The sequence below is a fragment of the Anser anser genome, assembly GCF_964211835.1.
Source record: "Anser anser genome assembly, chromosome: 5".
Taxonomy (NCBI): Eukaryota; Metazoa; Chordata; class Aves; order Anseriformes; family Anatidae; genus Anser; species Anser anser.
Window position 1 is genome coordinate 64,698,941 of NC_139725.1, and position 22,820 is coordinate 64,721,760.

The 22,820-nt window shown below is 46.9% G+C and overlaps 1 protein-coding gene across 13 annotated transcripts in view; it reads left to right on the plus strand.

Moving 5' to 3' along the window:
• The window catches only part of LOC310900771 (uncharacterized protein), a 332,787-nt gene that overhangs the window by 26,138 nt on the left and 283,829 nt on the right, over positions 1 to 22,820 (plus strand). For 12 of the 13 annotated variants that reach the window (XR_014585368.1, XR_014585370.1, XR_014585371.1 and 9 more), the window contains exons 2-3: positions 3,815 to 4,163; positions 6,350 to 6,484. The gene's annotated coding sequence lies outside the window, so the exon portion shown is untranslated. Of the gene's footprint in view, positions 1 to 2,377; positions 2,474 to 3,814; positions 4,164 to 6,349; positions 6,485 to 22,820 lie in introns of all 13 variants that reach the window. The other variant, XR_014585369.1, reaches the window with a different exon arrangement.

Below are 22,820 nucleotides of genomic sequence, written 5' to 3' on the forward strand. Positions count from 1 at the left end.
GCTCTGTTCATCTCAGGGAGGTTATAAGTAGTATTCATGGTGGTTTGAGCAACAAGGAGGATTTTTTTTTCCAGGTCATGTAACTGTATACCTACCGTATGTCCAAAAAGAGCTGGTACAGAGTTCTGTATGGATGGAGCGAGTCTGAAGTAGGGCGTCTTCTGTATCTTGATGAGAAATGGTTGCACCTTCCCTTGCTGCAGGATGCCTACAGCTGGGTGCCAAGCTGTATGGTCAATTGTACGACCCTATTGCACCCGTCTGTGTAGCTGAATGGGGCAGCCAACAAAACAGACTTCGACAAACAACATGCATTGTTTCATCTGCATTTCTTGTGCCTTCAGGAGTGAGGAAGGTAGAGAAGGTATTTCAGAAGCTTCCCTGAAATTAGGGAATCCCTTCCCCTTCCTAGTGTTTTGTGTTGTAGATGGATATATTTTAATTTACATTTTGAGGGTGCCTTTAAAAAGGAAAGGTAGCAGACAGTTTTTATCAGAATAAGGAGGCTGAGATCCCTTACAATGCAAAATCCAGACTTACAACACGACTTCCTCCACAGCCTCTGAGCATGTTGCTGTTTAATTGGAATAGACTGCGCAGAAGTGTGTGGCCTTCTCATTTTGAAGGACAAACATGTTTTTGTTTGAGCCTGAGTAAGGCTACAGCTCGTGATGTCCCACACACGTGTGCAGAAGTCACCTGCCTGCTGGTGCCCCTTCCAGGCCAGCAGCGGCTGTGCCAAGAACCGTGCAGGCACGAGGAATTGCCGGCTCTGAGCACAGTCATTGTGTCAGGTTGGTGTCAGGGGTGAGAGAAGCTCAAGGTGATGGTATTGAGTCCATACGCAGTGCAGGATAGCTGTGTGTAGGGTCTGTCCTACAAACATCCACCAAAGCCTGCTGAGGACGCTGTGTGCGTTGGTCTTGATGTGCAGCCTCTGTCCCCTCCCTCCCGTCTGGTACCTCACCGAGCTTCTGGGGCATCTTCCATCTGTGTCGGGCACCTCACTTACGGCTTCTCATGTCTAAAATTAGCTCTGTGTTGGAGGAGGGTTGGCTTTCAGCTCCTAGTTCCTTAAATACCCTCCAGAGCTATGGCTGTGAGACATTAACAGAAATTAGACCTGTCAACTGCAGACAGGCTGAGCATTACCAGGAGTCCAATAACTTGGATTAACATTTATCTGCCAGAGATGCTCTGGGTTGTCTGAGTGCCTTCCCTCCCTCATGCTCATCTTGGTGCCCAGAATATGTAGGAGACAGCTTTGCCCTTCACGGGCAGTGACTCGATTTGCAGAAGGGCCCATTCCTCCTTTCCCAGTCCTGTTATCCTGAGGAATTCAGTGCCTTGAATGAACCACTGGCAGAAAGAATTGTTTAAACTTGATCAGTGTTAATTTCTTCGATGTTTATTGGTATAGAAACTAGAGTGAGTGTCTCCTCCTGCCCAAACGGCCACCCAAAACACTGGGTTGGACGCTTGGCATAAGGCTTCCAGACGAATTAGGTGATGCTGAAAGGGTTCAGCAGCTCTAAAAGACTGGGGAGAAGTCCAGCCCCAGGAAGACCTTACGCATATGATGATCAAGTGGTGATGTGGAAGAGGCAAACTTTGTTTTTGCCAGGAAACAAACCCATTTTGCTGAGATCCCTGGATAGAGTTCTGACTCTGGGCTTTGGGCTTGACAAGGGCAGCTCAGGAAAGAGGGAAAAGATGCTGCAGCTTTCTCCACTTGTGCATTGCTCGGGGATATGTGGGACTGTTCAGTCCTGCCAAAGTTGTGGTAACACTAGATGTGCCCTGAGCAAGTCTTTGGGAACCAAGAAGTCTTTAGTGATTAAAGCACAGCCAGTAGAAGGTCTTTGCTCCTTTTTGGCTGTGCGGTGGATGTATGAGCATTATGAAGATCTGCAAGTTGGATTTCTCTCCTGTTATGCAAGCAGAAATCTATTCTAGCCCATGTTTACTGGAGTGAAACTGCTCTCTTCAGCTTGATACTGGTTGTTCTTCAGTCCTATTCAATCTTCAGTCCTATTCAACTGCCCTATATTTCTGTATTAACTGTATTTTTTAAGTATACTTCTATATTTCACACTTCAGAACTTGTAGTGAGCATGCAGAGCAGGGAGCTTTGCCAAATAAAATATTAGCAAATTGCTGAATGCTCTTGAATGGAGGCTGGGATCAGTTTGCAGCGCCGTTCTTGAAATCTGACGGCTCTTGGAGGTTTGCAATAGCCAGAAGCGCGTGTGGAGCACAGCTCCAGCGTGTGCTGCTGCTACTGACTGATCATCTCAGCATGCCCTAGTCCCTTGCAATGCACTTGACAGGTATTCCTGTTCCTCCTAGTGAGTGATTAATGTCTTGTCCCATGCAGCCCGCCACAGGTGTTTGCTTCACGAAGCTTCGTAGGGGTAACAAGGCCTCAGACACCTAGAGAGAATTGTTCTGGGACGAAGCAGTGGAGCTCTGGGTAAGTCCTTGAGTCTCTCCTGTGCGGAAGGAAAGGAGACGGTGTCCTGTCCTGGCTGGCAGCTCAGGGGCAGCTCTTGCTGCCCAGCTGCTTCCGTATTCATCCAAATATCCGAAAGCTTTATGGCCATAGCTGCCAAACTGTGTTGGGCAGGAGACTGTTGTCAGCTGTCCTGTGAGTTCCTGTGCACCTGCGTCACCCAAGTTGTAATTGGGAAGCACTGGATGAGCTGAGATCGAAGTTGTTGCTGTTGCTTTACAGCCAGCCATCCCGCTTGGTTCTCTGCAGAGAAAACTGTTAGTGGAAGCCAGGTTATTGCTCTGCAGGGATAAGGAAGTCTGGGCCGGGTAGGTGCACTGGCTTTCTGCTGCAGTCCCCGTGCATTTGAAGATATTTTAGTTCTGGAAAGTATCCAGATGTGCTCTAGGGCAGCAAGATTTGCTTGTTGATCCACTGTCTTGTGCAGGTCCCCGAGAGGCAGCTGGGGCAGAGGTGGAAGGGTCAGAGGGGCTGTGCCAGGCTAGGTGGCACTTGAAGTGGCCTTCTTAGTGCTGAGTTGACACCACCTGGAATTGCAGGAAGCCTCACAACGTCGCAGCAGTGCAGACACAGTCCCTCAGTTCCCCAGGCGCATCTTGCTGCTCCATCTTTTAAGGCTGACTGAAAACATTGCTGGTGGGAGTTGTTTCCATCCATTTACCAAGGGTATCCTCAGTGGGGAAAGCTGATTTTTGGGAGTGCTCAGTGTAGATGGAAGGAACTAATTAACTGGAATTAACTGGGGTGCTCACATAAGCGTCTAGACATAAGCGTCATTTTTGAAAAGATGAACGCTGCACTGGGGGAAGTTAAGGTCAGAAGTACAGGAAGAAGTTGATATGAGAAGAACCGATAAATCTGCTGGTGGTGAGGGCTTGCAGTAACCCATCCACTCGCTGAGAAACAGGCTCCTTTTGGAGTCCAATATCCAGAACCGTGAGCTTGCTCGCTCCTGAAAAGCACTTCACCAAAACTCTGCCTGGATCATGGCACGGTGAGCATGGGTGGTGGTGTGTGTCTGAGCCTCTGTTCTACAGAGGTGGTTAACAGTTCCCTGTTCGAGCTGAACTGAAGGTAAGAAATAAATTGGACCTAGCCACAGACAGCCAGAGCCTGCCGGGGGGTCCCTCAATCACCTTAGCATTGGGAAGGGGACTTGCTCCTTTCCCGTGCCAAGAGGTGACACAAACGGACCCCGTGCCTTGGCCTCTGTGCTGGGGATGAGGGAGGATGACGAGTGTGGCTGGTGGGGAACACAAAGGAGCCTTTTCTGTGCTGACATCATCAACAATCTCTCCACAGGAATCCCAGGGCTGTACCTACCCCAAAAACCTCATCCACCCATTGAAGGCAGCAAGAAGGATTGCCACACCGACACTGATGCTCTCTGTGGGGCAGGCAGCCGTGCTCTGGGGACAGCCGCAGCATCGTACAGTGACCTGAGAGCCTGCTGGAAGCCAGCGGGAGAGGGAGCAGTGCGTGTGATCTGGAGGGGTGCTGCAAGAGTGACCGGCGTGATGGAGAGCATCCCTGTCACGCTGAGCTCTCAGGATGTTTGGGTAATCCTAAAAGACTGCTTGGAGAAGCGGAAAGACGCAGGGAGATGAAGAAACCAGGAGGCTGGCACAGCTGGCTGTGGGAATGATCAGAGGTAAAAAGCTCTCACAGAGGAAAAGCAGATTCTTGAAGGGAGAGGAATGTAGAAAAGCAAACTAGACATGGTGAGGAGGAAAAAAGAAATGTGCTCTGTGATGTCAGTTTTGGAAGACTCTAGGTTTTGCTGGTACTTGCAGGCTTTCAAAACTTGCTTTGCTGTCTCTGCAGCAAGGGATTTGCTGAAGTGACAATCACACTGGCTGCAAAACGCGCAGTTAAAGCTCTGTGTGGCCCTGACAAGCTGTGGCTGCCGGGACGTGAAAACGTCCTATTTTCTGGCCATGTTTGGGGTATTCCAGAAGGCTGATGCCTGTTGTGGATTTTTAAAGCCAGTGAATACAACGTCCCCCATTTGTGTGACCAGAGTTCTGGTAGAAATTAGGGAATGGTTGACCCATGCCACTGTAGCCATGGGAAAGATGCTGGAGAATATTATTGTTTTCTAAGCAAAATCATCCAGAAAGGCAGTAGAGATGCCAGCAGAGGTAAGGAATGACACAGGCAAAGGCTGGCATGATCAGAACTCCTCAAGAAGTGTTGTTGAGGAGAGTCAGGACCAAAACAGAGGCAGCTGAGCCATTCAAGAACACTATCTCTTACGTGGCTTGGAGCAGATAGCTGAAATGGGGAGATTCGGGTTCTGGCTGCTACAGGCAGTTGTCTAATCCCTCTATTCCTGGGCTACAGCTATGGCAGTTTAGGTCAGTAATACTTTTCCACCTCTTTTTCAAAGCATTTTTCCAATCCCTGGCTGCGATGTGATGCAACCCTAAAGGTAGGGGGATAATTATTCAGCTGCCTATCTAATCTGTTTGATCTCCCTCGTCTAATCTCCATTATCTTCAAAACCAGGCAATAGGTGCTTTTGATGCAGCCTGTGATCAGAAGCCACGCACAGAAAGCAGAAAAGTAGGGCACCTGGCCATTTTCAAAGTGAAACTGCAGTCTGTTCCTCGACTGCGTCCTGATCAGAAGCAGGCTTTTTCCATCTACAAATGGACTTTCATCTCCCTTTCTCCCTACCCGTCATAACAAACAGCTTTTTTTGGTGAAGTTGTCATGGCTGTTCAAAAGGCTGCTGTGTTAGAAGTCCTGGGATGAAGAGACGGTATCTGGGGATTGCCTGCGAGAGCTGTGTTTAGTGCGGGCTTGAGAGGTTTTGCTCTTGCGCTGCAGTTTTAAAAATGCTTGTGGGGTAAAACATTTTGATCAATTATTATGATAATGACACGAGAGTGTGGAATTATGAGCATAATTATAATTACCATTTTTATGCACAGTTAATTAATCATAAAATACTACATCATAGAATTTTTCTGTTTAATGAAATTCATTATAGAGGCCCCCGAAGCCCTAAATTTAACATTAAACAAATTAAACCTGTGTCCGGGGTTAGGGCTATTAGCACAAATGTGGCCTTGGATTAGTTGCTCCAACAGGACTCGGCGAGCCATTAGCCAAAGGAGCAACCCTTCCTGACCACAGGTACCTGCTCCAGAGGGAGGCGAGCTGGGTTTTGGCTACCCCGGTGTTATCTCGGGGTAGCTCATGTGCTAGTCATTGAAAGGGCTGAGTCGGTGAGCCTCGAGCCCAAGGGTTTGGAGGAGAGCTTGTGCTTGCAGCAGGAGGCTGCTTTCCTCAAGGTATCGGAGCTAAGGGCGCTGGAGGGAAACCTTCCCTCACCTTACTGGGGATAACTTCTTGTTCGTGGTCTGGGTTTCAGCTCTCCCCTCGCAATGTCATGCGAAGAGAGCAGAGTGTGGAGGCATGGTTAGCTTGCCTTGCAGAAACACTTCTACAACTAGATATTGAACTTTACCAGTGCTGCATATCAAAGACTTATGAGGCTGGAGCATGCTAAGGGTGTGAAAAGTCCCAGTGTTTTCAGCTGCACTTCTTTGAAAGGGGTAAGGTTAAGTTTTGGGATGGGAAGGCCAGTTGGCAGGAGATGGCAACCAGCATCACCGTCATTGCTTTTTGGTTATATTTCTTCCAAAGAACTGTACTAATTCAAGTAGGCTGTAGATCATACCTCACACAGCAGCAAATTGGATGGGCATCCTCTGTCTTTGTGTTCTTGTCCTCTTGAGGTAGGTGCCAGTAGGCAGGAGACTGTCCACAGCATCATTCACCAGTGTGGCTTGGGATTAAAGTTGTTTTTTTCTTTTTTTTCCTCTCCAGGCACTAGTGCCATATTGCACCTCTGCACGTGGCCGTGTTGGTCCGTTACAGCTCTTTGCTGGAAGGCAGCTGGCATCCAGGTAGCTCCACTGGAGGTGTCTGCAGTGAGTCAAGCAGCAAACGGGCCACAAAACAGTGAGTTGCTGAGCAGGAAACTTAATTTCTGATTTGGGAACTAATCCAGCCGAAGAACAAGTGTCGTCTTCCCTTGTGTTTGGGCGTGGGTAAAGCTGTGTCCGAACCTGGGCTAGTTTTCTAGGTGCCTTTGTCACTGCAGACCCAATTCCCTTTGCCTGTCCTCCCCATTACAGGGCACAAGGGGGCAGCCCCGTTTCCAGATCCATTTGGTTTTTCTCGTCCCTGTGTGCTGCATAAAGCTCTGAAGTGAGCACGTTTGGAGGATTCTGTTTGGTTTTGTTTTTACTGGTGTCTTTCTAATGGAAAGAGCTCTTTGGAGGTACTAAATTATCAATTTTCTCACAGGTACCCAGAGTGCTGATTGTTACGGTTGTTTTTATTGATGTCTGGTCTGGAAACAGATTGCAGGTTTTGTTGTTTTTAATATAACGTGACATGTCTCAGCATGCAGCCACAGTAATGTGATATAACAGGAAATCGCCCTGTTCTGAAAGTACAGCCGTGGGTTATTGCCCTTTGGCTGGAAGCAGGCTTCATTTTTTTCTCCTTTGCGGTTCTCAGTCAAGGCAGGTAACTCAAACCTTTGGCAAATTCTGTGTATGAAACTGCATTGTTGTAACACACACCAGTACCATACTAATTCATATCTGTGGGTATCCAAAACCCAGCGCACTCCTGTTTTGGCAATCCGATGGTATATGATACAATATCTGATAGGATGCTTAGAGTCAGCTCAAGCTTTCCTCCCTGCCTCAGGAAATCCGGTTTTGTCCACTTAAGATTTTTTGGGCAGCAAAGCTAAACTTATCATGGTTGCAAAAGAGATTTTGAGGTGGAAATGGGGATGTTTGGGAGCTGGGAAGTGCCAGTGGTTATTGGGGTGGCTGCAAGGTGTCTGGGGGGGAACAAATGTGGCGGTGGGGGCAGCAGCGAGGGAATGCTGGAGGAAGAGAGCTGACAGCAGCTGGAGTCTGGACGAGATGAGGGCAGGGAGAGACCTCGAAAAGCATCTGTGGAGCTTTGGAGGCCCAGAGGGCTGGGATCAGGTACTCAGGGTGCTCAGCTTTGCCACCCGCTGCCTCTGAGAGGGGGGAAGAGCGCTGTGGGGCCAGCTCGGTGCAGTGCTCGGCTGTCTTGAAGCCAGCACATATAATTGCTGATCTTGCACTGGCTTTTGCGAGCTGCAAAAGAAAATGAGTTGTTAGCATCTGTCCTTTCACAGTTCTACTGAATTCTTTTGCATTTTTTTCTCCATTGCACCAGAAGGGGTGCACCGATTCCTTCTCAGAAAGGAGAGGGAAATGCTGAGCCTGTGCTGTTGAACCCGATGTCTAAACCTCTGTGTTTTCCAGTCAGTGACAAGCCAGAGGCCGTGGAGAAGGATTGCTGGCACCTCCTCAGGGCAGTGCAGTCTGTCTGTCCTGCCTGCCCCCAGCCGGATGGGCTCAGCCTGGATCCCGTTGGTGTGAGGGGATGGGGTGAGCACGCAGAGAGCACTAACAGCGCTGCCATGTGCTTAGAAGCACAGGTGTGCTGGGGACGCAGGTGGCACATGCCTGAGGCTGCCTTTGCCTGCATGAACCTGATATTTGTTGTCTTTTTAACCCAGGGTTACCAACGAAACAAAGATTAAGTGACTGTTTGCTCTTGCTGTGCTCCTGCCTGTCTCTCTGTCCCTGCTGGTAACTGCTATGCTGTTTGGCCCTAAGATGTGATGTCGTTAATTCTGAGAAACAGCACCTGAATGGGAGAACAGGATCCTAGCAGGTTGCTCATTTGTGGAGCTCCCATTTTATTGGGCAGCAGGAGGACATGGTTTGCTGTGATGCTGTAGGAAATGTGCGTAAGTAATGCATCCCCTGTTGGGTTGGTGGGGGAAACAAAGTCCTGGCTGTGCATGCAGAAGCGGTTGCCTACATGTTGCATCAACCTCCTTGTTTTTAAAGTGAGTAATGCAATGCTGTCAAAAAGCATAAGGATGGCTTCTCTATGAGACAGCCCTGCACTTCAGGGGTAGGGTATCCATGGTCTATCCAGGGAGTAGATGCTGTTGGAGTAAAAGGAGCAGCTGCTGCTGCTGACTACATTCACGGAGTAGTCTGCATTGCTCATAAGGAGCAGAGCATCCCTCGTAGGGCTGAACGCTCCGTGCTGCCCGGGTGACAGGAGGAGTGCTGGCTGTGAAGAGGATCCTCCTTCAAAAATGTTTATGGTGAGCCTGCTCCTTTACGCTGAAAACATTTTTGTTTCATATTCTGGGTTTTATTTTTAGCTGCTCTGCCGTGAAATCTGTCTCACTTAAATAGACCCTGTTCTCTGTTTTTGGTGTGCTTCTGGCATAAAGTCAATAAACTTATTAAAGAGGAATCTCTGGAGAATTTCACAGAACTTTCTGAGATTGACAGCAGGTGGAACAAATGCATTGCAGGTTATATTTAAATGGCACTGATTTGAGGCAAGTGTTCATGTAGGAAACGAACTCATGGCTATTCCCAGCTGAGCACTTATGCCCACAGACAGGGGGTGCTGGAAGGGGCAAGGAGCCCCCCGCTCTGTGCTCCGGCACCATGGTGTGGCCAGCTGGGTTCCTGTTGTTCCCAGGGGTTGGTGATAGACTTTGTTCAGTGCAGTGCTGGAATATGGTGTGATAGGAGCTGAAGTAAACCTCCTGATGACCCCAGTCCAGTGGGAATACCTACAGGAGAAAGACAAACACTTGAACTTGCAGCTTATTCTTCAAAGTAGAGCTATAAAACCTTCTAAAGGCATCCGGAGAGGTAAAAATTTATAGCTCTGAATATAAAACGTCCTAAATTCAAGTGAGATACTGACTTCAAGACAGTTTTTTTCCCCCCACTGTGAGCTCTTTCAGCATCATGTATGCTAACTTCTTGCCTTTCCTGGTACTGCAGAAAAGGTGCTCGTCATTTCTGTACTCTGTTACAGGTGCATTTTCCCCTTAGATTGCCTAATTGGTTTATATAATTAACTTAAACCTGGAGCAATTGTTCCTAATCTGTGCTTAGCTTGAGGTTTTCAGCCTGTGTCACACTTGAAAAGAAGCTTCTGGGCCTGTGAGTGTACTCATTACACTTTCAGCTGCATCCAGTTGATTAAATACTAGGTGCTGCTTCCTTCTGGAAACCTTGTCTCTCTAATAAATCTTCAGAGGCATAAAGCAGAGATTCTGCACATCCTAATGCATGTTGCGCAAGGAGCGGGGATGCTGAGGCTGTACCGTTGGTTGCGTTAGGAGCTGGTAATAGGGTTTGATGGACCTATGCTGACAGCGTTCGGGAGCTAAAGGAAACAAACTGTGCTGGCAGTTTGCATTTTTCTCTTACAGGGGACTATGGTGATTTCCCTGATATTGCTGCACTGGCATGTGAAGCAAAGCTGTCTGTTATCACTCATGCTTCAAGTGCTGAGAGAAACTTTAGAGACTGCGATCATCTTCTATTCAGGAGCAGAGGTAGTTCTTGCTGTGGGAAATCTCCCTGGGAAATCAGTCTCTGAGATCTCCCAGCTTCTCTGCCAGAGGTGTTCTGCCGATTTGAGGGACAAGAATCGTTCTTATAAATAAATCCTGTGGCAAGCTTCTGAGGTGAGGGATGCCTGGGAAAAAGGTGTGTTCTTGGAAAAGTGGAAAAAAGCGCAGGCAGTGATGGGGTGGGGGAAAGCATATTGAGCCACCCTATTTGTGAGGAGAAGACTAAGGCTCTTGTTTTAGGGGAAGGGCTGCTCCTGGCCTAAGGGTGGGAAGGGAGCTCCTTTGTCAACACCCTTTTATTTGCTTTTGGGGGCAGAGATGGCTTTGTTCTGGGGAGTGAGGTAAGGCACATCCCCTTGTTCACCTTGTGTAGTGCCTGCATGGCCCCAGTGTGTGATGTCCAACATGGGTGGGTGCCTCTGTTTGAGGCATAGTTGTGTTTTGCAGTAGTCACAGCTCTTGGTGCCAGTACTTCAATATCTACTGGGCTGTGTTGTGGTCTGCTGCAGGGTGAAGGTTGCTGGGTGCTTAGGAGCTGCAGATCCATGCAGGGGGCTCCTCTGGCGATGTGACCACTTCCAGCTCCTTCCTGCTGCCAGCTTTCTTTGCAGCGCGGTGCTCCTCCACACCGTGCAGCACTTCAGCAGGGTTGTGAGCCTGGCACACAGGGGAGGCCAAGCTGGGGTTCACAGATGTTGCACTGCAGCTTGTGGACGGATTTCCTTTGACGTCTTCTGTTCAAAAGAGCTTCAGGTCCTTCTTGCAATGGCTGGTGGCAGATGTTGACCTCAGGCTGGGACTGGGCAGCCCACAGGGGTTAGAGCAGCCCTGCGGGCCCACATGCGTGCTCAGGAGAGGAAGATGTAGGTGTGCTTTAAAATTGTTCTAAATGTACCAAAAGAAAACATTTTTACCTTAACTCCCTTCCAAACAGAAAAATGCCATGATAAACATCCTTGTTCTTCACCAAAACGGTCAGCACATTTTTCAACCTTCCCAAAATGTATTTTGGCACTGAAGATGAATGCAAATAATTTCCATGTATAACATTTTTATTTTCTGGGGGAAACAAACATTGCTTCTGCGAAGGGAAGCCTAACTTGAAATCGTCTCTTTGTATACACTGAGCATGAAGGCCAGTACTTCATAATACTCACAGTATTGGTAACTTGGCAACTTTTAAATCATGAAAGATTTACATAAGTGCTGCAGAGTTGGAAATGTTTTATGACATGTTCATTCACACTAAATCAGGCTCTGCCTTTTTAGAGTTTTCTTTCTAGACAGTTATGCAAATGCAAAAAGACAGGAATGGATTTAAAATGATTTTCAGCACTGGAAGATTAGCAGAAAGTGACAGACTGCCACAAAACACTGCCATCTCTGCTCCTGCAGACTTCCAGCCCTGGTAGGGATAGGATGGGCAGCAAAGAGAAGGAGGAAGAGATTAAGGGTTTTAGTTTTCTTGTCATTATTGGAACCTTTATGTGCTTGGGTGGGATGATGAGTCTGTTTCTGCAAAGTGGCTGTTATGAAACCATAAGGGTTATACAGAAACCAGGTTCATGCTTTGACCGATCCTGGTATGTAACTTCTGTAGTTGAGCGAGCTGGGGGTGTTCAGCCTGAAGAAGAGAGAAGGCTCCAGGAGACCTCACAGTGGCCTGCCAGTGCCTAAAGGGGCTGCAGGACAGCTGGGGAGGGACTCTGTCAGGGGGTGTGGTGACAGGACAAGGGGTGATGGCTTTAAATTGAAAAAGGTAGGTTCAGATTAGATATAAGGAGGAATTTCTTTACTCTGAGGGTATTGAGGCTGCCCAGAGGAGCTGTGGATGCCCCATCCCTGGGGGTGTTCAAGGCTGGGCTGGGGGCAGCCTGGTCTAGTGGGCCCATGGCAAGGAGCTGGAATTAGATGATCTTTAATGTTCCTTCCAACCTAAACCATTCTATGATGACTCTTTACCCATCCTTAACTGAAAACGAACTAGGAAACTTCTCCTTGAGGAAACTTCTCCTTGGATCCTGCAAAGCATCTACACTGATAACTCTTTCTTGTTTAAGTGGCTGCACTTATTTGCTGCCCTGGATATAGGGAGTTGAACTAGCTTCTACCACGTGACGGGCACAGGGCAGAATTACCCTGTCCTATTGCTGTCCCACCCCAAATCCCCCAAATTGGCAGTGCGGTGTTGAATACCCCTCACCAAAAAAGATATTTCTCAGAACCCTGAAAAGCTCAGCTCTCCCTATGGTCTTTTAAAGGCTGCATTGCCCATTGTATTTTCTATGTGCTTTCAACTTGCATGCATCTGCAGTTCTTAATGGATGATTAATTGGCTTCACGTAAAAGATAAATTCATGGAAATAACCTCCTGTGTCAGAGCCCTGCACCCTGCCGAGGTAGGCTACTCATCATACAATCCCCTAGGATGTCTGATATAATTTGCAAAGAATAATGCCTAAAAGGACTCGAGTTGATAGGGTCTGGTCTCTGTCACCAGCCTGGCTGTCCATGACTCAGGTGACATGCTGAGGACAGAGGTATTTGTTCTTGCAACCTTCACTTTGATTTATGAGTCCTTTGCTGTACAATCATAGTTTCTCTGAAGGCCAAAGAAACTGAAGAAATCCAGAATAGCCCCATAGATAATTGGCTTTTGAATTGAATTCTTTGTCAAATTTTTGTTTGGGACCTACTCTGGCCACCTGAGTCACTGTTTTGCTTTGAAAGTCATGATATATATATATGTATATATGTATGTATGTATATGTATATATATTTAAATAGTCACCAAATAATAATAGATGTCAGAGCGTTCCTATTTTCTTTGGAGTACACTTACATAGCTTTTACAGGGCTCCTTTGGCAATGGTCAGTGTGTGTGTCCATTAGCCTAGCTCAGCAGGGAACTTTGAGGAAACCCTAAAAGCACAAGATTTTTGCCTTGTGTTCCTACAGCAGCTAGCACTGGGAGATCCTGGCTGGCCACAAGGCCTGGGGGTTGTTGTGCTTCTTGAGAAGTTTTCCTCACTTTCAGGACGCTTTCTGCTCCCGGTCTGCTTCCTACCTCACACGTCTCAGAATCTGCAAGATTTCTCCCGTGTTCTCAGAGAGTTGTGTTGCCAATCTCCAATCGTGACTTCATGAATTACCCACTCCTCCAGTACAAGTTAAATCTCTCGATGCTGATGTTTCACCAACCTGCTGCAGTCCAGACTGGTCTCTCTGTTCCTGTCAAGTCCTTGCCTCTCTCTCCGGTATCTCTTCATGGGCATCCAGCTCTTGGCTCAAACTCACCGAGTGTGACACCAGCTCTTTGTCCACTGCTCCAAGCCATCTCTGTCACCTCCCTCCTTAGTCCCTGAGCTGTGCTACAGTGGCCTGAGCAAATACACTCTGGGGAGGTGAGGTTTTCTGCCACAGAAGGCAAAAGCCCTTTCAGTAACACAGGAGGTGTCACACAGAGTGTGTTTTTATGGCTATTTTTACAGCTCTTATTATACCTTAGATCTAGAACAGATCCTTACAATTGCTCATAATTGCCGGTCTTTGGCACTTCATAAATCCTCTTCCTCAAAATATGCAGCTGGGGAAGAATAACCTGCCCACCGAGTGACACTCTTGCAGGAGGGAAAATAATGAGAAACGTGGAGTGTGGGAGCAACAGGCTTTCTGGACAATTGTAAACAGCAATCGTGCTTAAAAGCATCATCTGATGGCAGAGCAGAAAGAGAAACGCTGTGTTTAATGAATTAAATTGTGCATTGAAAATAATGGACCATTTCTGACTTGCAGGTACTTAGTGACTTGTTGTGATGTTGTAGCCCTTCAACAGCGCAGGGAGCGAGCAGCTCCTGCACCTGCTTTCTCCGAAGCTGACTGCTTTTGTGCCTGCTATGCCTAATTCTGTTTGTGCCACGGAGTTGTCTCAGTTAATTCTGCTGTAAAATAACTGCTGTGCATATGCCAACAACGATAATGTATGTGGAAAACAAATATCTTTAAATAGTTCTGCCTCAGTTCTCTCAGATAACTCCTTTTCTCAAGCTTTAAGGTGGTCTTGGATTAATGGGTAAGACTTGGGCAGCACACTCGTGGTTCCGGCAGGGAGGTGGATCAGCGTGTCCTGTAACTTGGTTTTGTTTCTACACCAGTGCAACAAGCAGGAGCACCACGTTCCCCTATACTCTTCCTAGGACCACGTTTCCCCATACTTTCCTTAGGACCACGTTCCCGTACACTTTTCCTAGGACAAACTCCTTGTACCTGTATTTAACACAAGCCAACTCTTCAAAGCATTGAGGAAATTTTAAGTCTGGGAACTGGTTGAGAATATGTCACGAAAGATGAGGTTCTCCCTGGTGAGAAGAAAAGACATGTACAGGCTATGGCCCGTTGCTGGGGGCTAACCCCAGCAGCCAGCCAGGTACCAGGAAGAAATTGTCGACTTCTTTGGATGGCTTATCCTTAGTATGTGCCTTCCTGGGTCATTGTCTTTGCGAGGCTTCCATGGATTTACATGTAAGCACCTGAAATTCCAGACTTTAGGGGTTTTGTGGTGTGTAGGAAAGGCGATGCCGTGAGTCTTGATACCCCGTGTCCCAGGAACGGAGCTGGGGTTGGTGTGTGAAGGCAGGTGTGGGTGGACGTTTAACCAAGGCGCTGCTGATGGTGATGGATCTCCATCGGCTGGGCTGCATTTTCCACCCCAAAAGGCTCTATGGAGAGTGGCGTGATGGCTTGCTCTGTGCCTGTAGCACTTGGGGGAGTCCTTCTGCATCAGCAGTGATTAAAGGGAGCTGCTGAGGTAGAAAGTGCTGTGATTACCAAGCTGATAGCCTGCGATTGCTATTGACAGTCAAATTGGGCGATTCTCCTCTGGCTGATTAGACCAGATGTGCAGGACATTTTTAATAAACTGCAAAACAATTGAGATGATTTGATAACAAACCTGAAGAGAATGGATTAATAATTTAAGCATCAAGCAAATATGGTCTTTGACAGTTGTGTAGTGCAGCAGGCAGGCTAATGCTCCCTGTCGGCAGCTGTGCCGCCCTCCTGCCCCGGATAAAACCTGGCAGACCTCATTAGCCCTGGGCCTGGAACTCCAGTTAAAATATATATTAAAGGAAAAATTAATCTAGTGCTCAGACACTGGATTAAGCTCTTTGATTTGTCTGGTAAATGAAATATTTGTTCAGATGTGCTGAGGGGTGCAAAGGGGATGTCGGTTGAGGCATTGATGGAGATGCAGAGGAGGTGCTCATCACAGCCAGGCAGAGAGAGAAACTCGCTCAATTAATGCAATGTGTGGTCATCACTGCCATCATTGTGCCTACTGCAGGCTGAATCTGTTAGGAGAGATGGGGTGAGCTGTGGGAATGGCTAGGAAAAGGCGTTTCTACTGGGGTGGAAAAGGGCTTTGCTCTTGTTCCAAACTGGACCTGCCCCGATTTGGCATTCCCATAGCCTCGCTCCAACCCATTTCCATCACGGTTGTGTTTGTGTTTGAACATCGCTATTGCTTTGCTTGGGTGTTTCTCTTTTAAAATAAGAGTGGGCATTCTAATAAATGCTGACACAGAGCCAAGTGTCGGACTGTCCAAATCCGTCAGATCAGAGAAAAGCATTGAAGAAGTTACATTTCATGAAGGCTCATTACAAGGGACAATTAGTGGGAACCAGAATCCTTATCAGATGGCAACCATTCCTTCAAAATACAAGGGAGCACTGACCTCTGGGTCATTAGACCAGAGGCTGTGGGGCAGGGACCATGAAATTTATTTATTCCAGAGCTTGCGTTGAGAAGTTAGGTGGTAATGTCTCAAACCCCACAATTATGAAAGTACAGCGCACAAGACGATTTGCCGAGAATGGCCACTTTTAATAGATACTGTCTCTTGTCATGTTGAGTCTCTACCTGGTGCGAGATGGTTCCCTACGCGAGCTCCCTGAGGAGGATGTTCTCCTTCTGCTTGGATTGCTTCAGATCTCACCAGGACCGTGTGTTTAAAGCACCCCAGTGCAGTCCAATTAGAGGCACTTTGCCTTTGAAGGGCTTGAATAGAGGTATTTAACAGAAATAATTTAATAGCACCAGTGGACATTCAGCCGGGTGCTATGCCAGTCCCTTCAGAGGTCTGGAGAACAGCAGGAGGCTGTTGTTCAAGTAGCTTATTATTGCCTGTACATGAGGGCTGTATTTCATTCCTGTGCTTAAGAAGAGGCAAAAAGGCATGTGCTTGGCTTCCGCTTGTGAATATAAGGACAAGAGGCAGGCTGCAAGCTTCTCTGGGCATGCTGTGAGTTATTCGAGCAAGAATGGTTGCTGAGTTATTCTTACATGCAAGAAGTTGAAGTTACTCATGCAGGCAGTTCAAGAGGGGAGGTGAAATGGGTTGTGTGTTTTTCCAGAACAGTAATTCCTAGGGCTGTTGGTATCTTTGCTCAGAAAATTTGTTTTGGTCTGACCACCACTGGCCATCCCCGGGTCCCTTCCAACTAAGGATTTTGCTAGTGGTAGCTTGCTTGAACCATACAATGTGAGTGGCAAACGTGTTGGCTGCCCATTTCTGTGTTTTACCAGCAGACTGACTCCGTAATGTAGCACAAAAGCAGGAGATTGACCACATTTGATTGGGGTTGTTGGTGGTGGGCGGTGTCTTTCCCAGAGTCCTGTTTTTGACAGTGATCAAAAGCAGAGTCCAGGGAACAAGAGAATAAGACAAACAGGTGTGTTTGTCCTCAAAGTACTATTTCAAACTCCAGGAATTTTGTTTTGGGCATTTACTCACCCAAGATTGGTGTCTTGGTGTTTAATAACGATCCAGGTTAGTTCTCTGACAGCCTCTCCCCCCCCAACTTGCCTTTGAAGTGGTATAAACTTTTGGCATCCCCAAGATCATTTATCAAGTTTTACTGTTTATCTATGTTTGTAAATAAATAATATATATATATTTTTTAAACCTACCGCCTGCCTGATAACTGCCATGTCCCTCCGGATCCCTGGGTTTCTGGGTGTTTGTGTTCACCGAGGGCTTGGTGTGGCACGACGTGCTGGGGTAATGATGGATTTAGGAGCTGGGGATCTCTTGCTTTGGGGTATTGCTGCAAACTTGTGGTGTTATCAGGACCCAAAGGATGCATAAGCCCAACCACCTTCATGGTGTGATGTTAGCCAGGCAGCCCTATTGTCTTGTCCCAGGGTTTCGATGAGTTTTTTCTCACGCAGTGGGTGCAGCTGGAGAAAATTAGCCATGAAGCCAGCTTGCTTTTAGCTTATGATTTAGTTTGATTTCTTTTAAAGTTACCTCTGTTCAATTGCTCTTCTGGGAATCTCTACATTAAAACCCAGATTGTTTTTAAGAATCTGAAGTTAAGAAGTTCTCCAGGTGCTGTTCAGTAATGGTGCGCGCACACAGGATTATGCAGGAAATGATGATTTTCAGGTGGCAAGGCTTAGCTGACACGATACAGTTCACGAAAGGACAACATGAATTAACGGGATTATTAGATGAGAGATCTCCAAGTACCACGCAAGTGTTGCTCTGGGGAGCACTCTGGCCATTGAGAAGTGCAGGAGATGCCTCCCTGCAGGGCTCCGTGCCCAGGCCGGGCTTTCCCATGTCCTCTGGGGAAAGCCTGTCAGAGGCTGCTCCTGAGCACCCCGCAGGTTGGATCTGTGATCCCAAATGAGCAGGGATAAAAAGCTCCCCATCCTGTACATGCCTGTACAGCAGAGAAAAGTTATTTTTGAAGTGTTTTTGTAGTGGGTTTGGAGAGCTGCCTTGGTTCTCTACCTCGCACACTGCTGCCTGTTAAAGCCAGTTGCCTTAATTATTCCAAGTCCAACTCTTCAGGATTGAGAGGATATTAAAACTAATAAATGTAAAACATCTCTCTATATCTTTGTCTATGTTTCTATAGTGCCAGGCCTATGGATGAATCAGTTAACCTCTCTACCTCATTTTCCTCATCCATAAAATGAGACTAATAATCGCTTACATCACAAGAAGAGCTGAGAATGAATGTGCTTGGAAGGTGAGAAGTGGGCTATGAATAGTGATCATGGTGAAAGAGTAAAAGGAGAAAACCTGCCTCAAACAAGAATTTGTTTATATCTCTTTTAATGGAAGTGCTGGCATGAATTCCTCCTCACTAGGTTATGGAAATTTAGGACTGGAGAAAGTTTCTAAAGGAGCCATTTTAGCTCCTTTGCTTTTGCCTTGATTTATTGGCTGTGTTTTATGCTTCCAGCATCTCCGTGCATCTGTGCAAGGGATCAGTCCCATGGCTTAAATACTTCTGGAAGCAGAAACCATGAGGTCTGAGCATCAGGCCATACACAGACGGGGCTTTCCAAGGGTGCCTGTTGGTTTCAGTCACCACGGAGCTGGGCACTAATTGTGATGTGAGCAGCATGACTGCACCACTCTAAATTGGAGCAGGATGGGTCTGTGCAGTGCAGATGTGCTGTACACCTACACCTCTCCATCTACCTTCTCCGAGCTGTGTAATTACCTGACTTGCCCCCGTGGAAATTTCTGAGGTTTTAGGAGTTTTTATGGCAGTCACAAAAGAACTTTGTTTTTCCCCATATAGTTATGTGTGATGGTGTCTAGAACAGATGCCACAGATGTTGAGAATCTGAAGTATACTTTGATTTTGAGTATTAAGCAATATAAGGTCATTAAATGCACAGAGAACTGATGAAAGTACGCGGTTTGCGGTGAAGCTGCTGCCATGCCCATAAGTTTCGTGCTCGTGCCATTTCCAGCCCACCACAGGAGGAGCAGCGGGCAGGGCTGAAGTCATCAGAGAGCAAAACTCTTCCGTCTGTCTTTCCGAATGCTACGTGTAGAAGTACAGGCGCAATTAGGTTAAGAGCACTAAATATCTCTAAGAGAAAGAAAAAAGGATGACTCACAGGATTTGTTCTCTTACCGCACAAGTTTATATCCCTCCGTCTGACAGCAACATCAGAAATGTGAATCATTTCTGCATCAGCAGCAGCTGAACTTGGGCGCTGCTGGCAGCACGCTCAGCCGTGTCCGAGTGAATCACTGTCATGGAGCTGTCGCTGCCAGCCCAGAAAAGCCATACCCAGGAATTCCAGGCACTCGGCACTCGATGTGAATATTAATCCACAATTAAAAAGCATTTGCCTAGCTTTGTAAGCAGAAAAAAAGAAAAATTGAAGTTACCATCAACGACTGCAGCTCCTGTGCTATGGCAAGGCTTTGTGGCTGGTGCTGGAGAGCAAAGCTGGGGGTGAAGGTCCGTGAGGAGGCTCCTGAGGATGTTGCATGGCGTGTAAGCATGACTGCTCTGTGCCACTTTTTCTTAAAGATGATCTTGGAGCTTTACAAGCCTTGAAAAGGCGCTCTGTTCCTGCTGAGGCAGCACAGTGCTGTGCTTGCCCAGATTATTGGAGGCACAAAGCAAGGTTGTGGTTTTCAGAAGTGCTGAGCCTCCGCAAGTCTCCCCGTCTGTGTGGGCACTCAGACAACTAGGCACAAATGTTTTGTTTAGGGCACACCCAGAATTTCTGTGAGAGCTGGAAATAGAAATCCAGGAGTCCTGACCCCTATTCTTGACATTAAACCATGGCCACGTTTCTTTTTGCTACACGTAGTAAAATGACCTTCAGCTGAGGGAGACCGCAGGATCGACAAAGCTGGTTTGTAGTGGCCATTTGCTGAAGATGGCTGTTACAAGAGGTCTGAGCAGCAAGTGTGGCAGCCCTGGTCTGCTGTGGGCTGGAAGACGCGTGGCCAACACCCTGGGGATGCGGCGAGCACAGTCCAGAGGGCTTCCTGGGGGTGTTACTTTTCCTTTGGTGGGAAAATGGAAAGGAAACCTCACCTCGAACGGTGTGTCAGTGCACACACTGGTGTTTCAGACACCACAGTGGCTCCTTATGAAGCTAACAGCCCATCACACATAAATTGGCACATTGCATGCTTCACTGGGATACAAGATCAGGGCAGGGAACTGCGCTGACAGCAATATGGTCCAAGTGTCTGCACTGAAGCTAGAAAATGGCTGCTGGTGAGCATGTACCACTTCCGTCTGCAGTTGCTTCTCGTCAAGTACTGGAAATAATTACGTAACCAAACTAGTTTTGTATTGGGAAAGAAATATCTGAATATCTTCTGAAAGGAAGATCTGAAATCAGGGGCATTTGATTTCTCTATGGGCCGATGCTCCCTGGAGGTTCAGGTGGCAGCAGGAGATGCTGGATGTCTGATCTGGGGTGAGTCGGTGGCAGTCTCGTCTCCAAGCTGAATTTCCTTGACCTGCTCGTGAACTGGAAGCAGGATTTTGGAGACTGGGCACTGGCAAGGCTGCCCTCCGTGGTCCGTAACATCTGGTGTGCAGCCTATGCCCGTGGTGTAGCTGGATCTGAAGCTCCTGCAGATGCTTGTGAGCTAGCTCGGCGTGGCTTGGGCAGGTCCCACGAGCAGCGAGTGTGGAGCTCAGTTTCTCTTAGGGATTTTGTGCCAAGAGTGAAGCAAGCTCAGGCCTTCACGAGTGACATATTGGCAGCAGCAGGAATATAACCATGATAATGCTGAGCAGCGTTTGCTCTTATGGGATCCCTGTCTCAGTGCAAATTCGTGAGGGTTTTGCAAGGTTCCCTACATGCTGGAAGAAGAAGCTGACTCTTCTATTTAAAGCTGAAGTATCATCCTGATTCCTGTCTTCCAGATATTTCCTGGGAAGAACTAAGGGAAGGAGGAACTGCCTGTGCCATCAGCTGGTGCAAAGCCCTGACCGTCTGTTTGGCTTTGGTGCTCCATGCTGAGGTGATGGCTCGTGCACCTACTCCCCCATTTCAGCCCTTAGGTGTGGATGGAGCTGAGTCAGGCAGTTGCAAGTCTGGGGTTTTGGGAGTCCCATAGCTAATACCGAGGGGCCCCCACCTTGGTGGGGTTAATTCTGTTGGCAAGGGGAGAATTTTGTACCTTCCCCAGGGGAAGGAGAGCTGACAGTCTGTGATTTTGGGGCTGCTGGAAGGAGGGGTGAGAACTGGTGAGCTGCAGAGACCCTGACATAAAGAAGATCAAAGTGCCCACAGAGAGATTTCACTTGTGGAAACTCATTTAATATGGCTTTGAGTTGCAGAAAGCACTGCAAAACCTGGACCCTTCATGTCTTTAAGTGATAAGCTATTTTCTTGCCAATGTTACATATCCAAAAAGGAAAAAAAAAAGGTACAATTATTGTGATTACAGATAACACTCAACATCAGAAATGGATTTAGTAGAGCAAAAGGAAATGAAAGGTGTAAATTAAAACTCGATAACGATGAAGGATTTGCATGATACCAAATGCTAGGATACCCTATTAGCCAATAAATTACCCTTGTGCTGGTTACCTCTGGGAGCCATGTTTGCATTTTATAATTATTTCTTGTCTTGGGGCATTTACTAAGGAAAGACCAGAAAGTTAACAATAAATTTTTATAATTAAACTTCAAGATGAATTGAGACTTTGTAGGCATAAATCTTTTAATTTGTGCCAATCTGTAACATTTTGTTAGCACAATATCAACTAATTTATGGAAATATGTCCATTATGGACATTTTCATACAAATGAGACAAACAAAACTGACAATAATGGAGTGAGTAGCACGTTTTGATACTCCATGGATGTGACTGTGGTATTATGGAACACAACTTCAGTTAGTTTAAAAATTAAAAAAAAAAAAGGCCAGAACCTTTTTTTTCAGGAGAGGAAATCTCATGTGGAATAGATATGAAAGCTTAAGAATTAATACACCCATCACTCTTTCCCTCTCCCTTAAAAGCATTGCGTGCTCTGGAGCCTCTATGTTCAGGTGTTCCTACAAGTGGGCCTGGGAGAGCAACAGCCCTAATCCCAGTGCTTGTACCAATTTGCTGCGTGATCTCGCGTGGATTACTTGATCTGCCTGGGTTGGTTTATCCCGTCTCTAGATTACGCTGTGCTAAAGGCACAGTGGCAAACAAACAGCAAGAATTGCTGCGCTCTCGTACAGAAGTCATCACCGGGCCATCAATGAGGAGGTGTGGGGAGATATTTCAGGCCCCTTCCCCCTACACTCAGATGAGGACATCTTTACCCACGGGAGGTAAATATTACTGCAAGAGGTGAGATGGATGTACTGACAGAGACCCACGTTACCACGCTCCTCGGAAGTACCACCTTCACCTTTCTGAATTGTTTAGAAGCTGTTATGCAGCCTACACATCGGTACGGCTTCCTAATCTACTCATTCCATAATCTATAAATGCTCCTTTTACTGCACAGAAGCTGTTGGGGACTCCGTTGTCCTAGTCAGCAGACTGGAGCAAAGTGGGAATACCTCCTGGAAAAGGCTTCAGATTTCTGAACAAAAGGGAGGCTCTAACATTCATCAGAAAAGAATGTCTTAATCTCTTGAGCGGCTTGCCCAAGCCGATTTTTGAGTTGTCCTCGTGTGGGACCATGCCTGTGATATACCTGACTTGTTGGCTTGCTTTTGATAAAGTTTTGGAAATCTTTTGTGATACCCAGGTTGATGCTATATGTGATGGATACAATGAGATGCTCAAAATGATGATGTTAAGGATCGAGAGGTTTTGAATTGATCAGGGAAGATCAGAAAGAAAAAGAGGTGTCAGAGCATGCATTTTTTTCTACCCAAAATGAATGCAGCTGGGTGAAATTATTTCAGCATATTGTTTTTTTTTTTTTTGCTGGAGAGCAGGAGCTGAACCATTTACATGGTATTTAGCTTTTTTTAAAAATTATTATTTTTAACTTCTGGTTTTGCTACAGTTCCCAGACCAGTTTGTTGGCATAGCAAAAGGAATCAT